Raw genomic sequence first — 13,167 nt, forward strand, 5'->3', positions numbered from 1 at the left:
TAATGGGAAAATTTGATAAAAATTTGGAGATAAGTTGACAGGAACCAGTGGTGGATGAAACGCTAGAAACAAGGACAAAGAAGAGTCGAGGAGTGTGCCCAGGTTTCAGTAAAGCCTTACTATTGAGTTTGGGAGGGAAGAAAAAGCAGGTTTCCGTGGGAAGATGCTTAGTTCAGGTTTAGACGTGCTGAGCTGGATGCGAATGTGAGGCATCTAAACAGAGATGCCTGTGTGATCGGGAAAGAATTCACAAGAGAGGAGAGGAAGATGGAGATGACAATTTCATGAATCCATGAACTCGAGCGAAGGCTGTTGCCACAGGGGAGCCTGTGGACTTTGCAAGCTAACCTGGGCTTCGCCTGAGTTTAGGCAGCTCACTCAGCTGAACCCAGATACGTTCCAGTTCCTGAAAGCTCAGTTCCTTTACAAGAGCTCGAAAGAGGTGTCAACCCGACAAAAACATGTGTAGGATCTGTGTGTTGAAAATTAGAAAATGCTGCCAAGATAACAAAATGCCAGAATACATGGAGAGAAACACCATATTCGTAAGATCGGAAGATATGACACAATCATTAGATCAAATTGGGCTGGGGGCTTCTTACAATTTCTATCAAAAGCCCAGCCGCTTGCCTAGGATTGGCCTGGTTTTTGCATTGAAAGTTCTACTTCTCAGGAAGCCCCTCTGTGAGGTGGGACAACTCCCAGCTTTGGGCTATGAATGAGAAAGATTGGAGAGAAAGATTAGATCAAAGTACAGAATTCATATGGCAGTCCCAAAATAGGGGTCGGATGCATCTTAGTGGTAAAGGTGTGTGGGCCGGCGTGGCTCAGTTGGTTGTTGTCCCATAATCAAATGGTTGTGGGTTCGATGACCAGTGGAAGCATGTACCTAGGTTTTGGGTTCAATCCCTGGTCTGTGCGTGTATAGGGAGCAACCTATCAATATTTCTCTCTCTCATCAATATTTGTCTCTCCCTTCCTTCGTCTCTAAAAGCAATGAAAACATGTCCTTGAGTGAGTATTTAAAAAAGGGGGATACTACCTTGGCTGGTGTGGCTCAGTGAACTGAGTGCTGGCCTGCAAACTAAAAGGTCGCCAGTTCGATTCCCAGTCAGGGCACATGGCTGGGTTGCAGGCCAGGCCCCCAGTTGGGTGCATACGAGAGGCAACTGATCGATGTATCTCTTGCACATCTATGTTTCTCTCTCTCTCTTTCTCTCCCCCTTCCCCTCTCTATGAAAATAGATGAATAAAATCTTTTTTAAAAAACGGGAGGGATACAGCATATATTATCTGTTTTCTGTAGTTGTTCTCCCTGTGTTTTTCCCTGACCACTGATGTTAACAACCGTGACTTCACTTCACAGCAATGAAATTTCTATTGCACGAATTCGAAGGCTGTGATTTCAACGGGCGACTTAAGCATGTTGCAATCAGGAGCATTAATCCGTGTTTTTCACCTCTGGATCTACGGTCTGCTTTGTATCCATCTGGGCCAGTTCAGTTTTTGACATTAGGAATATTGGGACCGTGTTTTCTAAGCATTTCAGTCCTGAAAAGGAGAACATTGGCAACACCCAAGGCAGCATGTCCTAGATATCACTGAAAAGAATCACAAAACAAATCACTGTGTTCTTTTAATAACATGTGAAGGGCACTAACAACCAGATTAGACAGGTAAATAAACAAAACAGAGCCAATGCACAGGAAGTCATTCCGGGCTGGATGTGGCGGTGAAGACGGTGGGATCTCTCGTAGCTTGCTGCGGCTGCCACAGCAAAGCACTACAACCAATGTGGCTTAAACAACAGAAATATAATTTCTCACTGGTCTGGAGGCTGGAAATGCGAGATCGTGGTGTCAGACTGGCCGGTTCCTTTTGAGGACTGTGAAGGAGATTCTGTGCCAGGCCCCTCTCCGTGGCTTGCTGCTGGTCATCTTTCCTCTGGCTCACCAAGGGATGTAGCCCGTCAAAGCAAGAACAAAACAAAACCCCGCACCCCGCTCTTAAGCATTTTCATTTGGAAACGGAGTATCAATGTATCATCCTGGTTTCTGTGAGCATTTTAATTAAACCGTAGAAAGACTAATGATATCTTGTCCAAATCTGAGCTAGACTTTGCTCGTCGGTATGCCTATTTGGCAGGCAGTGCAAACGTAAGCTTGGCAAACGCCATTTAGTCTATGAACTTCTCACCAAAGCAAATGAAAAGATCGTCCTTGTTAAATGCTCCTCCCCGCCCCCACCTTTTACACAGCACTACTACAGTGGGGGCATAACATGCTTACCCGTAAATTAGAGGCTTTCATAAAGCTCTGTATCACTTTCCAGTTTTCTTTCTTTTTTATTTATTCATTCATTTATTTACTTTTAGAGAGAGGGGAAGGGTGGGAGAAAGAGAGAGAGAGAAACATCCATGTGTGGTTGCCTCTCGTGTGCCCCCAAGTGGGGACCTGGCCCACAACCCAGGCATGTGCCCTGACTGGGAATCAAACCAGCGACCCTTTGATTCACAGGCTGACGCTCAGTTCACTGAGCCACAGCAGCCAGGGCCACTTTCCAGTCTTCTGAAGATGCAGACACACTAATGATACTGTTGTCTCTGTAGGAATGGAAGAGATTCCTTAGACACGGGCCTACCAGCCGTCTCATTGTTTCTGGCCATAGAAAATATATCAGAAGGTTGGGCTGCCTTTACACCCTATTTTCAAAGGGTGGGAGAAAAAGAATGTTCTCTACTAATTTGGAAATACACTGAGGATAAGAATAAAGAAAAAAGGGGAAAAACTCATGGACATGGACAACCATGTGGTGATTGGTGGGGAGAGGGTGGGGGTGGGAGGTGGAGGAGGTTACGGGGGGTGCGGTAAACGGTGACGGAAGGAGACTTGACTAGGGGTGGCGCACACAGTACAGTGTGCAGATGATGGGTTGTGAAATTGTGCAGCTCAAACCTGTATGATTTTGTTAACCAGTGTCACCCCAATTAATTCAATAAAAAGGAATAAGTAGCCCTGGCTGGTGCAGCTTAGTGGATTCAGTGCTGGCCTATGAACCAAAGGGTCACTGGTTCGATTCCCAGTCAGGGCACAGGCCTGGGTTGTGGGCCAGGTCCCCAGCGGGGGACACGTGAGAGGCAACCACACATGGATGTTTCTCTCCCTCTCTTTCTCCCTCCCTTCCTCTCTCTCTAAAAATAAATAAAATCTTTAAAAAAATAAACAGATGAAGAGGCCCCACCTGAGCTACCTGATGCTAAGTTTTGATGCAGCAAAAACTGATACAGCAAAACAACAAGAAAACACCCCCCCACACACAAAAAACTATTTTTTGGGGGGGGCAGGAAGACTATGTCAGAACTTTCAAAATAAAAGTCATCAGAAAAGGGGAGCCAAGTTGAACTGGATTCCCTCAATGTATTTCAAAAATTGTAACATGTTTGGAATCAAAATTTGATTTTTACAAGTTCACTTGACCTCTGTACCTTGAAACCAATTTCTCTGGAAAAAAAATAAATAAAAGAGTTAACTCATGACAACTCCCAGTGCACTTGGGAGTATTTATACATCAGGGACATTTCTGATGTACGCAGCCTGTCTGGTGAATGAATGTGTAGCTGCAGAAGGTCTTATTGACAAACAGCTATTCTTCAAAACAAGCCTGTACGTTCAAAGTGTTTTATACCTTTGGACATTGTTTTGGAGATACATGCTTTGAAAATGGACATTTGTTTGAAAGCTGGAAACTAATTCCTACGCATCGAAAAATATACAGTTGGTGTAAGTTAAATCTAAGTATTCTGTGCTCAAAAGCTTTTCCTGAGAAGATGTTTAGCTCGCGGCCATCACATTGGACTCACTGAAGAAATCAGGGCCGTGTGTCTTCCATAAGGACAGAGCTGCAGGTTGCCGTGAGTTGTCTGTTTGACTGCGCTCAGTTTTATTACTGCAGAAGAGCAATGAAGTCTATCAGGAAAGCTACAGGCACCGTAGACAAGGATTATTGGAAAAGGAAACAGAAGGAGAAAAAATATCCCCTGTATCACAGGACAGAAAGAATTGTTGACACTATTACAGAAGTTCTTATAAAAAGCTAAGAGTACGTTTCTGGAACCACCGTGGCACAGAGGAAAAACGGAAACACGTAGATACGAACTCATATACCCTTCGTCGTGGAGTTAGTTCATGTCCTCGGTGGGATGTGCTCCCAACGTGGTCTGGCCCTAGAATCTGTATGGAATGTGGGGAACGTGTAAAATAAAATTCTGAAAGACCGGGATGACAAGAGATGAAAATAGACACTCTCAGCATTTTGTTGTATTCTTGTGTTGATATACATTCTTTAATTCATTTATTGATTAATTAGCAGATAAAATAGTGACTGGCATGAATGATGTGCTAATTTTGGGGTTGGGAACGTGGGCTGCAGCACTGAATGAGGCCCAGCTAGTCTAACGGGGAGAGACAGCACAGATAAAAAAAAGTATAAGGCAATTTCGGTGACAAGTCCTGAAGTAGAATAAGGGATTAATACTGCTAGAAAAAGCCTGTCTCAGAAGACAACTCTTGGGCGGAGGTATAAAACAAGCGAGGGAGTTAGCCAGGGGAGTTTCTTGGTGAGGGAGTGGAATATTCTTTCCAGGGGACATTGAGCCTGAAATGGCCTGTGTGCTGTTGTCCATCCATGGTCTACCAGGAGGCCCATGGGGTTGAACTTGACCATGGAGATGGGATGCGATTCAGAGCTGCCAGGATTTTGTCCTGCCCAGATTACACAGCTCGCCCAGAAATTATCTTTACATGACCACCACCTTCCATTTTTCTTTCCTTTTATTGTTTGTTTCAAGGAATGTAGTATTTCTTTTTTTATTCTTTATTTTTATTGCCGACAGCATTACAGATGTCCCCATCCCCCACCCTTTGCCCACCTGCTCCCTGTCCTCACCACCCCTTCCTTCTGACCATCCCCACACCGTTGTCTGCATCCATGGGTCCAGCATACATGTTCTGTAGCTAATCCTTCTCCTCCTTTAATCCAGTCCCCCCTCCCCCTCCCCTCTGACAGCTGTCTGCTCCATGTGTCCCTGCCTCTGGTTCTATTTTGTTCATCAGGATCCATATATACGTGAGATCATATTGTATTTCACAGACTGGCTTATTTGACTTAGCACAACACCCTCTAGGTCCATCCATGCTGCCACACAAGGTATGAGTTCCTTCTTTTTAACGACTGCGTAATATTCCATCGTGTCAGTGCTCTGCCTCTTAATCTAGGCAGAAGCCAGTGTGATGCGGTAATGCCCAGTCCACTCCTTTCCACTTTTCATTGCAGAAATTCCTGTAAGTGTAGTTCGAAGGTGTCAACTGTGGGGGCCTCTGCAGGGGCTTCATAGCACCCCAGCCTTGAGGGAGCCCAGTGGACTTGTTGGCCACCCTGAGTTCCCTTTCTCACAAGTCCCAGCAGCTCAAGAGGAACCAACTCCCAAACCCTCCCCACCAGTTGAAGAAGAAATTGAGACCTCTGGAGATTCTTAGTGAGAGGTGTGGCTGAAGTCCCCCTGCTTCCTTGGGATGGATTCCACGCCTCCGTTCCCAACACATGGATGTTCTTGAGAACCTCTTTGAGGGGTAATGCGGTTTTTGGGACAGGCTCTGGACAGGATCAAAAAACACAGGGAGGAGAAGCCACAGAGGACCTCTCAACACAGACCTAGTCCCAAACGGAAGGATGTACTTTGTAGTGAAATGAAGGGTGGGCTCTGAGGCAAAGGCCTTGGGGAATGGTGCGCATTTCATGGGTGCCTGATAAGTAGGGAGAGCAAAGAACCAAGGTTAAGTGTGCCCTGCGCACGGCTCCTCCTTGCAAGTCCACTTGACGGCTCGTCTCTATGACAAACGCTCCGGCTCCCAGGAAGCACACGCACAGTCTCCCGTCTGGAGATGCATCTGCCTGTTCACAGGCACCTCCCCCCCGCCCCCCCCCCCCCCCCGCCCGCCTCCCCTACGGGAGACACGGCAACCTGCTCTCACTCTGCTCAAGCCTACTCCCTCCCCCTGCTTTGTTAGGAAATCCGGCTGTCAATCAGCAGCTCCTGCAATGCTTGGCCCTGGCACTGTTCAGCATGGAGGCCTAACCCTGGCTGGGTAGCTCAGTGGGTTAGAGCATCATGCCCATATACCAGGGTTGCGGGTTCGATCCCTGGTCAGGGCACATGAAAGAATCAACCAATGAATGTATAAGAAAATGTAGAACAACAAATTGATGTCTCTCTCTCTATTTTTTCTCTTTGTCTCTCAAATTTAAAGATGGATACCTAGATCCAGCCTCTCTGGTTTATTGCTTTTAATTAATTATAAATGTAAGTCTCCCACCACACATCTCATTTCCTATGAGACAGCAATTTTCCTTACACTCGCCTGGGTGCATTTTCAGTCTCTCCGTCTCTGTGTGTACATGCCTGCCCTGGGTGTACTGTGTACCTCCCCACATCGGCGGTCATGGCCACACTGTTCACCACGCATTTCCCCTTCCGTGCTGTGTGAGGTGCTTCACAAACTGGGGCACGGATCTGTAACTCCAGGGCTGGCTGAAAGAGCGGTGAAGTTATTGGGTCATTTTCAAATAAAACAAACAGAGAAACTTAATGACTCGTGGTCAAGCCATGGCGCCTTTATTCTTGATCTTGTCAGATTATGGAGATAAACACACACATTGGGAAAAAATTGTAGTATGTCATGAAATTTCAAAAAAATTCAGGTTCAAGGAGGGCGATGATAGTAGTATCTTCAGTTCTCTCATGTAGTGACAAATCTATACATTTTGGGGATTCTTTACATAAAAGGTTTGGAAAGGACCTCCATTCTGGGAAGTGAAAAGTTCCCACTAGTCGTGAGAACAATATGTGTAATTCAGAACACACACCGGTGGGTCGAAGGTACAGAGAAACCCAAAGGACCGAATTCATTTCCAGAAATGGCAAACCCTTCCTAGGAGAAGAGTTCTGTTGCTGTTTTTTTAAAAAATAATCCTCACTCGAGGACTGACTTTAGGGAGGGAGGGTGAGGAGAGGAGAGGAGAGAGACATTGATGTGTCACAGAGAAACATCCATCAGTTGCCTCCAGTAGGTGCCCTGCCCAGGGATCGAACCCTCAACCTAGTATGTGCCCTGACTGGGGATCGAACCCATGACCTGGTGCACAGGGCGAAACTCCAACCAGCTGAGCCACCTGGCCAGGGCCCACTGCTGTTTCAATCTCTGGGGAATTTAGAGAAGCAGGAACAAAGCCCCTGTGGATGGCTGCAACGAGAACTACTCAAACTAGTAAAAAAAAAAAAAAAAAAATCAGTCTGGGGTGACAGATTCCAACTCTGGGCAGCCTAAGGGAGCTCAGATCCACCTGCCAGCTGTCCCTGCAGGGCTCTTAATGGCTGCCCGTGAGAGGCACATCCGTGAGCAGGAGGGCAGGGCAGGTGAGACCACCCAGAGCCCCTCCTTGCGTGCCAGACAGCCACCAGGAGGAGGCTTTGTAGGACAGGGGAGCTAGGAGGTCACCCCCTGAGGTGACCAGATCCTTCCTCAGCGCCACAAGGGCCTGAGGGCAGACAGAGGGAGCAGAAAGTCCTGCCTCCCGAGGGGGCACACGCAACTTCCTGAATGCACTGCGGAGCCCCGATCAAAAGCAGAGGTGGAGAGTTAGGGATGAAAAAGGCGTCCCGAGGCTTGAAGATGCCGCAGCTGAGCAGGAGAGTGAAGAAAACTCCCCAGGGGACAAAAAAGCAGTGAACTGGCTTGAAAGGAAAGAGAGTGAGAAGAACAGGGGGATTTAGATTGGAGAGGGAGAGGGAGAGGCAGAAAGGAGGGGGGGGAGAGAGAGAGAGGGAAATCGACTCATTGGCCTTAGATTATTAGAATCTCTGCTGAAAGAAAGGAATGTCTTGCCCTGGCCATATTGCTCAGCTGGAGTGCTGTCCATACACCAAAAGGTTGTGGGTTTGAATCCCAGTCAGGGCACACGCCTAGGCTGCAGGTTCGATCCCCGGTTGGGGCGCATATGGGAGGCAACTGGTCGATGTTTCTCACATCACTGTTTCTCTCTCTCCCTTCCTTTCTCTCTAAAAGCATTGAAAAAACATCCTTGAGGGAGGACTTAAAAAGAAAAAGTAGAGAAAGAAATGTTTTCATCTCTCCCTCAAAATATGTGGACAGGGAGTCATCACAGCACATCGGATTCTCAGCTGTAGAAGGAAGGTGCAGACCCCCCCACTGAAACATTTAAGTCCCACATGCCACTGGGCTGACAGAGGAGAGGTTATGCCTTTTTTTTTGGTCTGGGAGTAACTATTACATACTTCAGTCTTTAACTTTCATATGCATTGTTTCACACACAATTAAAAAAATTTCAAAAACGTGGGAAGAAGCAGAAAAATGGGACCCATGGGCAAGAAAGGAAAGAAACGCACCCAAAGAAGATTCAGAGACAATCCAGATGTTGACAACAACAACAAAAAACTTTAAATCATCCTGGTAAACATGTTAAAGTACAGAGTAAAAAGATGGACGCCACATTCCATGAACAAATTAAAGAGATTTCAGCAAGAGACAAATAATAGAGAAAGTAGTGGCAACGTTAAGAGCCCAGCACAGTATCAAAAATGAATAATTCATTTTGGGCTTTATGGCCGACAGAATAAGCAACGGAACGAAAGGTCAGTAAACAGGAAGGCAGGTTAGTGAAAAGCATCGAAAGTGAGAAATTGAAAGAGCGTGCAAGACGCACAGGGCAACGTGAAAATTATGTTAATGTATGTGTGTAATCAGAGAGCCGCAATGACGGGAAAGAGAATAATACGGGAAGATTACCTGACAAGATAATGGCTGGAAATTTTGCAGAAATGGTGAAATTTATTAACCTCTACATTCATAAGCGCGGTGAACCCCGAGAAGGATGAATAAAGGAAATCTACACCTGTGTCCATCAGCATCACATAGTCAAAAATAAAAGAGAGAAAACCTTCAAAGTACCTGAGTGGAGAAGAACATTACATACACACAATAAGAATAATGATTTTATTCTATTTTTTTTTTTTTTGCTACAGTTCCATGGAATAACATCTTTAAGGTGCTGAAAGGAAAAATAAAAGTGCTCATCTATTATTTCCAGCCAGCAAAAATATGTTTCAAGAAGGAAGCTGAGAACTGAGAACATAAAATGGGGAACAGATAGTATCTTCACTACACGGTGTTGAGAAAACGGAACGCCCACACGCAAGACAATTCCGCCGGACACTATCTTACACCATACGCAAAAATCAGCCTAAAATGGGTTAAAGACTTCAAACCATCAACTCCTGGAAGAAAGCATATGGCAAAAGCGCCTTGAGGTGTGTATTGGCAATAATGTGGTGAGGGGGACGGGTTACACAAAAAGCAAAGAGTAACAGAAGCACAAATAAAGAAGTTGGACTTAGCATAACACCCTCTAGGTCCACCCATGCTGTTGCAAATGTACGATTTCCTTCTTTTTTACAGCCGAGTAGTATTCCATCGCCTATGTGTGCTGCATCTTCTTTATCCACTCGTCTGCGGACGGGCACTTACGTTGCTTCCGTATCTTGGCGATTGTAAATAACGCTACAATGAACACAGGGGTGCATATGTCTTTTCAAATTACTGTTTGGGGCACTTTAGGAGAAAAACCAAGAAAATGTTCTTTACCTCATTTTGAGAGATGGGAACACAGTGACAAAACAGAATAATGTAGACCTGTCCCTGTCGTTGTGTGTTAATTACATCTAACAATTTTTAGGAGGGTTTGGCAGACTGGGCATCATGGTTAAGGATGCTGGCTCTTGGCAGCCCATAACCCAGGCTTCTGTTGCAGACTGAGGTCGCCGACTCTGCGACAAGCTAATTACCACCCTCAGCTTCAGTGTCTTAACGTGGGAAATGGGGCCAACACCTGTGGATTTTGTGAGGCGTGTACAAGGCTTGTAAACCTTTCGGGATGGTATTTGATCCAAGAAGAACCATTCAATAAAGAGTAGTTATGCTATTTAATGAACTCCTCGCAGTCCTTTTGAAGGCCTTGTACTTCTGCTACGCTCTACATTTTTTTCTTTCTTTCTTTCTTTTAGTGTTCAGTCTCTTTGGAGAACGCTCACGAAATCTCCACATCCTCAGAATTGCTATTTTTCTCTTTGCTGTAGCCAGCATCACACCCCCACGCTCCAAACAGAAGGGAGTATTCAGTTATTTGCAACGACCGTGACCGGTATGAGTTTGCGACGATGCAGACAATACCACTAGGTCGCACTAAAAATACCACATTAATACCGTGTCTGTCTGTAAGATCTGGGGTCCAGTGTTTCTCTGTGGCTGTACACATAGCACGAGGTTAGGTGTAAAACGAATCCCTAAAACAGGCATTTCGTGAATAACTGATTTTGGACTTTTTGAAAATTGTCACTAACTATTTTACTCACTTCTACATAGGTACACCGGCCCTGGCTGGGTATCTCAGTGGGTTAGAGCGTCATCCTGATACGCCAAGGTTGTGGGTTCGATCCCCAGTCAGGGCACAGACAAGGAGCAACCAATGAGTGCATCAGTAAGGGGAACAACAAGCTGATGTTTTCTCTCTCTGTCTCTCTTTCTTAAATTAGCTTAAAAAAGAAACGTGTACACTAAGTCTAACAGTGATAGGTGAAAAGTAGGCAATGCTGGTGCTGATCTTACACTTTTATTCCCCAGCTCCTTACTGACCACTCAGGATAAGCTGGGGACACACAGGTGAGCAAGGGCCTCTCCTTGTGATGAAACAGGTAATGAACAAACGCACCAAATCTGCAAACCCCGGCTCAATGATTTTCCCACTTGTTTGTTCTCAGCTCTCTCCTCAAGGTTTTGTTCCCCTCTCCTCACCTACTTACGCAAGTAACAAAGTCCTTCTCCGTCAGGAGACAAACAGACGCACGCATTCCACCAAGGTTTCGTATATACCGGCCGTTTGTTTACTACTCACCTTGGACTTTTAAGCTGTTTCATGGGGAAAGGGGACTTTGGCAGCTGGGGCACGAAGACCACGTAAACAGAAGAGTGTCAGGGGTGTGGGGGGGGTGGCCTTGCCAGGTGGCTCGGTTTGTTGGAGCATCGTCCTGACCTGCCAAGGTTGCGGCTTCCATCCCCGGTCAGACAAGAATCAAGCAATGAATGCATCAATAAGTGGAACAGCAAATTGATGTCTCTCTGTCTCTTCCTCTCTTCCTCTTCTTCTAAGAATCAATAAAGAAAAACGTTTTCAAAAAGTGGTGGGGGCTTCAGAGAGCAGGATTCACCAAGGAGAAGGGGGTCGGGGAGACCCGTTTAAAGCTCGTGATCCAAATTTCCCACTGGACTCAGGAGAGTGTTGCGTGTTGCTGGTATTAAAGCAGCCGGTCCTCACTAAGGGGCTGTACGTCCCTTGGTGCCTCAGGTGTATTTCACGTGGAGAGTCAGTAAGCAGTGGGTAGCTGGGCTGTCATGTGGCCTGGGCGTGAGAGCGCCGACTGTCTAAAAGAGGAGGGTGTATTTTCTAGAGAAGAAAACACCTGGTTCACCCACAATTACTGGCCCCACCAGAGTGAGATGGATAATTGTTCCCCAATTTTCCTGCGCTGGTTCAAGAACGTTACCAAGTGTGACTTGTCTACTTGCCACTTCTAATGGCACCTACAAGGTGGGTTTTTTTTTTCCCCCCCTTCCACAATTCCTGATGCTTCCTTTTCTGGCTCCTGGATTGCCTGTAGGCATCAGCGAGACCTGCTTCCACATAATGGGTTGGAGGGGAGCTGACACTGGGTAGCAATGCTATTCATGGAGCTCCGACAGCCCAGAAAACAGTGGGGCCCGGCTTGTCACCATTTACTGTGTAAGATGACCCGTTCTAGTACACAGGAGGGTGAACCGGCCATAATCCTGAAAAAAGAAATAGTTAGTAGAAGAACTTCCCCTCTGGGCGATTCATACATTTGAATCAGACAAGGAAAAAAAGGATGCTGTAAAGAGAGTAGAAATGTCATGGGCTGACACGGACTTGGAACTGCGAGCTGACTTTCCCAAAGCTCTCCACATCCAGGGGGCTGTTGCGGGGGGGCAGAATGGGTGATAGGGGAGTGTGAGAGTTACCTCTAGGGCTGACCTCGTTGAAGGGGTTCTAACCCCTGAGCCCATGCAGAAATCTAATAAGGACTAACAACGCACAAGAGGGACCTGGAAATCACAAAGTATGGCAGCATCCTTTCTGTGGAAGCATCGTGCTGGGGGCAATGCATTTTTGGTGACACGTGTCAGGCACCCCAGCAGCCCTGGGCACGGCACCTCTGATTTCTGATCCCTTCAATTGTCAGAAAAACTGCTGATACCTCCTTCTCAAATTATTCTCTCATTCCTCAAGGATCACCTTGAAGAAGGAGAGAATAACGACCACCTTACCCGTGCACCCCCGCCTTCATTAGGATTCAGAAATGACCAAATTTGAGAAACCCTAGCTACGGGTGCCTGGGAAGGGGAGGGGGGGATGGCCTCGGCCATTCTCTTATGCCCCCTTGTGGCATTTTCATGCTGTTTGGTCACTCTGGACTCTCGCCCTAAACTGCAAACACCTTCTCCCAAACTACACCTCCTTGATATTTCGTGTTTTCTACATTTCCAGAAAAGTGCCCAAGGAGAGCTGAGATTCTCCTTCCCACTCAGCACGGGGTAGTAGAGTGTTACCAACGAACGTTTCTGTCTTCTCGTTTATCTTTTAATCCATCGCCTAATTTGTAAACGGATTTTGTTTACCAGGAGATTTCCTCCAAGTTCTGTGTTTTATTTTTCCTCTGTGTTCCCCATCCGTTCACCTGGGACCTATTTATCCACCCACGTTATCACTCCTCTCGTGTATTTCTGAGTTTTCTTTTTCACAGTTTCTTTCTTGCTCCGCAACGGATGAGAAGCACCAAGAAACCAAGCCTTTCATCCCAGCCGTCGCCCGGGAATTACCCTCCCTCCCCCGTCCTAAAAATGCTGCCTTCCCTCCAAGTCTGCAGCGTCTGAATTCCCAGCGTTTCTTCCCTCCTGTCCTCTCTGCCACCCGTTTTCTCTGCCCCTGCCTAAAAAAAATTGCCTGGATTCCTCCAGACGCAGC

This window comes from Desmodus rotundus, chromosome 10 (assembly GCF_022682495.2).
Source record: "Desmodus rotundus isolate HL8 chromosome 10, HLdesRot8A.1, whole genome shotgun sequence".
NCBI classification, from domain to species: domain Eukaryota; kingdom Metazoa; phylum Chordata; class Mammalia; order Chiroptera; family Phyllostomidae; genus Desmodus; species Desmodus rotundus.